Below are 5,000 nucleotides of genomic sequence, written 5' to 3'. Positions count from 1 at the left end.
ATAAGGTCGTACGATCGGAGAGAAAAAGAGATAGAGAGTGAGTGAGGAGAAAGAAAAAAAGTTGGGAATAGATAGAAGGAGAAAGAAGAACACAAGTTGGAGAGAGATAGGGGAACGATGAAAGAGACGAGAGAGACAGAATGAGAGTTGGAAGGGTATCAGTTCGAGAGAGATAGAGAGATAGATAGATAAATAGGGAGAGACAGAGACGGAGACAGAGACAGAGAGAGATGAAAGGGAGAAATTCCTCCCTATCCTACACAAACGCCGGTTACGACGTGACGCGAAGCGCCGACCACGTGGCTTTTCTCTCTCTCTCTCTTCTCTCTCTTTCTTTCTCTCTCACTCTATCTCTCTCTCTCTCTTTCTCTCCTCGTATTTGCCTTACCCTTTCTCCCAAACATATCCGTCCATCCGTTTGTCTATACACGTTTGTGCATCCGCGTCCCTTCTTCTTCTTTTTCCTCTTCGTTCTCTTCTTCCTCATCGTCGTCGTCATTGTCGTCATTGCTGTTGTTGTTGTTGTTGTTGTGTTGTTTATCGTTATCGTCGTCGTCGTTGCTATCATCGAAAAGCGCATATCCCACGTATACGGCTTTTCAGGCTTCTAAGGCCGTACGAAGAGGAGCGTCAAAGAGGAAAGAATCTCCGGGAAGAGGGCTCGAACGTTAGTTCGTCGAACGCTACACCGCAGTCCCGCACTGCGGTCCTATCCGGTCCACCTTCAAGACCACCCGCAACTTTTTATTCTTCTTCTTCTTCTTCTTCTTGTATTTTTTCTATTTTTTCATCTTCTTCTTCTTCTTCTTCTACTTCTCCTTTTATTTCTTTTCTTTTTCTTCTTTTTCATTTTCCTCTGTTTCTTAATAATCTACGAAACTTTTCAATTGTATGTCGTTACAATCGAGAGATCGTGCATATTGGATGCTTAGAGAATAAATTCAGTTCGAGATTTGGAGAATATTTATGTTGTAGATTGTAGTTTTAACAAAAATGATTTATATAGGGTTAAAAAAATATTGCTGGTTGGAATTGAGAGGGATCTCGTTTGTTTCATTGGTGCAATCGATTTTCTTTTTTTTTTCTTTCTTTTGTTTCTATTTCTCTTTTTTTTCTTTTGTTTTCCAATTGTCCATTAAAAAAATGTCACTTGCAAATATTTTGAAGTATACATGTCATTTAATATATATTTATATGTATATATATATATATATATTTATATATATATATATATATATTTATGAGATATATACGTATTTATATAAACACCCTAAATATTGAATACACTTTCTCGAAATAGTCCGAAAGAATCGATCATTGGAAGAAAAGATTCTCGAATCCGTTGTAAATCGATCTTATCGATTAGAATGAAACATAAGAAAGATTTATTGTAAAAAAAAAAAATTAAAAAAAAAAAAGAACAAGTAAAAAAAAATTTGTTTACCAGTATAATAATTCTCTATTTTAACGTAATTGCATAATAAAATTGTTTCTTTTTATTATAATCGTAAGGACGTTTTGCCGTTGTAAAAGAAATTACGACGAAGAAACGCACTGCTTCTTGACTTATATTGATTTTCTTGGAATAGAAGATATTTTGGGGTAAGCGACACGACGTCAATGATTTATCAACTTACCGCCGGTTAGGTAGGTTAATCTTCTCTTAACGTAGACACGCGCAAGTTAACTACTACATAATATATAATAGTTATTATCATGGATGTTTCGATCCTTCCAACCCAAAGTTGGCCAACATGGAAAAATATGTATCAGTACGATCAGAGTGCACCCTTTCGATTATTATCAAAACTGAACACGCACTACTTCCGGTTGGCCATCAATGGAATCTTTCCACTTTGTTGCATCACGCCACCTTGAAAAAAATACAACCCATCTACGTTCATCCAATCATCGTCGTTTACGTATTGGAATAATAATTATCGAATTGTTATAATAATGGAATGACATTATAAACGATCGAATTAGAGTAAAGAAAAAATAAAAAGAAATAATGGGATGATTATTTAACGATATTTTCGTAGATTTGATATAAATTATTAACGCGTAATAAAGAAATTCTTTTGTTTCTTAATAAAATTTTAATGGACTATCAACAAAATAATTAATTATCCAAAGAAACTGAGAAGGGATTTTGTAATCTCTTACATTTTAATGATACCTACTATATTATTCATTTATTACAGATAACTGATATAATGTGCTGTTGTAATAATGAGAACATTTTCTCGTTATTTCATATTTTAAAATTTAAATTCTGATTAGTTTATGTAATCATTAAAGGCGATCATAACGAACGATCTATCGATCTTAATATTTTTCATAATTATTCCAATGAAAAAAGTAAAAGTAGGGATGCGAATAAATGCATATATAGAACTGCCGTTTTCTTATTCGAATAACCGATTTCATTTAAGTGGATATACGAACTCTCAGCGAAAAATGTCGTACGTGAAATCTCATCCAATCGCGAAGAGTGCAAACGCATTTCACGAAATTTTTGGACTCGACTCGATCGTTCTTGGCGAACAACACCCTTTCGGTAATTTTTCGAGGCGAACTTCGTCGCCAACGAGAAGAATTCGTGAAAACTTGATATTTTGCAAAAAAAAAAAAAAAAGAAAAGAAAGAAAAAAGAAAACAAAAAAGAAAAAGAAAAGAAAGAAAAAAGAAAACAAAAAAGAAAAAGAAAAGAAAGAAAAAAGAAAACAAAAAAGAAAAAGAAAAGAAGAAAACAAATGTGTCGCGTTTATATTGAAATCAATATTATTAGAATTCCTTTTCTTTTTTCTTTTTTACAATTTTGCCATACAAATGATCTCATTTAAAGTGTCACTTCAATAAGAAATGAAATACGACGTTTAAGAGACAATTCATCCCCAATAATATCGCAAAATTATAAATAATATTCTATTGCGATGTAAATAACATTATCGTTAGTATTACATCGACAAGTATATAAATAATTGAATAAGAATATTATCGATAATATCCATAATATAAAATATTACTTAATATAAATAAATAATATCATCTAAATGATATTTACGTACAAACAAAAGAGGAAGAACAAAAAAAAAAAAGAAAATATAATTCGTTCTCAACTAATTCAATAAATTATTATTCTTATTATTATAATTATTATTATTAATATCTATTTTCTTGGGAAGGTTATGCTCTTCACTTTTACTTAATACCACTAGTACTGATTAATCCGTCGAAACACTTCAATTAGAAGCACCGAAGAGGAAAAGAGAACGTATCCGAGTACAGATAAATAGGTCATTGCGTTAAAAAGCGTGGTGAGAGTAGTTGAGGATGAAAGAGAGAGAGAGAGAAAGAGAAAGAGAGAGAAAGAGAGAGAAGGACAAAATAAAGAAGAAGACGAAAAGGAAAGAAGATAGAAAGTAAAAATTCTATTCAAGGGCAAAAAAAGGTGATGAGGGTCACAGTGATTTTTCCGTGATGTTTGGGAGCAATGTTATTCTAAGAAGGAGAAAAAGAAGAAAAAGAAAAAGAAAAAAAAAAGAAAAAGAAGAAACGAATTTTTTTTCTCGTCTTCTCTTATTCGTCATCGATAAAGAGAGGGTTAAACACGGAAATTCGAGCTCGATCAGAGCAAGTGGGAAAGTCGATTTACGTACTCGAACGATCTTGACCCAGAGAGAGTGGGTAGGTAGTGTCGGTAAGCGCACGACAGCCAACCACCACCAGCCTGTACGGGAATTCCTACAACGGGCCATCTATTACAGCGGGCCACCTGCTGGCTGTGGCATTGAATCGGCGAGTAGACAAAGGAAGGGAAATCTCAGGGAAAAGAGAGGAGTCTGAGGAAAACGACTGAAAGAGGTGGAGAAAAAGGAGGAGGAAAAGGAGGTGATGGTGACCGTGGCGATAGCGGTGGTTGTGGTGGTGTTACTACTGTTAAAGGAGGTGGGGATAAGAAGGAAGAGAAACCAAGTGTGTCGAGCTTAGAAGCCCACGTCCGTGTTCCTTACGACGAGACTATTCCAAGTGTGTCATAGATCGAGTGCATCGTCCGTTCTCTGCCCCTCCCTTTCGTCCCCTTCCACCCCTCACCACCCACCACCACCTCCATGCTTCGAGAATCGCGAACACCGACGATGAAATTTTTCGAGATAACGAAAAAAAGTAAAAGACATGGATCTAATCGTGTGTCTGTGTGTGTCTCTCTTTCTCTTTCTCTCTCTCTGTGTGTGTGTGTGTGTGTGTGTGTGTGTGTGTGTGTGTGTGTGTGTGTGTGTGTACGTTAGGAGAGATCGAGGGGTGTGGCTGATCTACCACGTTCGATCATTTTACTCATATTCCTCTTAACGTTTTATCGATGACTAATAATGCCTATCACAAACAAACTGGGTACATATGTACTTAGGTTTTTATGGTTTAATATATAGGTTACCAATGTTACATGTGACTTACTCCGGTTTTCCTATTATTTATTACGGATAATTACTATATCTGTCACATACTCCGTACTTTCGTTATTGTTTTTATTATATAATATTTCTCTAATAGATCGCATTATCTTTATTCTAATGTAACGCAGAAGAATGTAAGCGACGGGATTCTTTTAATGTATATTTCAACTATTCGTAAATGAATATTAAAGTGACCTCTATTATACAATGTCAAATGCGTAATAAAGACAATTTTAAACATCCTTTGAAAAAGGTACATCAATACAATATGCCACCTGCTTTCATAATCTGACCTTCTCTCCTATCTTTGTTTTCTTTTCTTTTATGATGCGGTTATTAAACTCAGTTCCATTAAAATCAGTTACTTAAGTAAGTTAGTTCTTATTTTGATGGATATTTATCATCTTTCAATTTTTAATAATGACAACGTTCATTCAAATACACCATTAGTATCATTTATTATTAAGATCACGAAAATTAATTGGAAATAAAAATCCAATCGAATTATGAATTATAGAGAGTGTTAAACTTTAAACTATATAT

The sequence above is a fragment of the Vespa crabro genome, chromosome 8 (genome assembly GCF_910589235.1).
Source record: "Vespa crabro chromosome 8, iyVesCrab1.2, whole genome shotgun sequence".
Taxonomy (NCBI): domain Eukaryota; kingdom Metazoa; phylum Arthropoda; class Insecta; order Hymenoptera; family Vespidae; genus Vespa; species Vespa crabro.
This window is presented reverse-complemented; position numbering follows the sequence as displayed.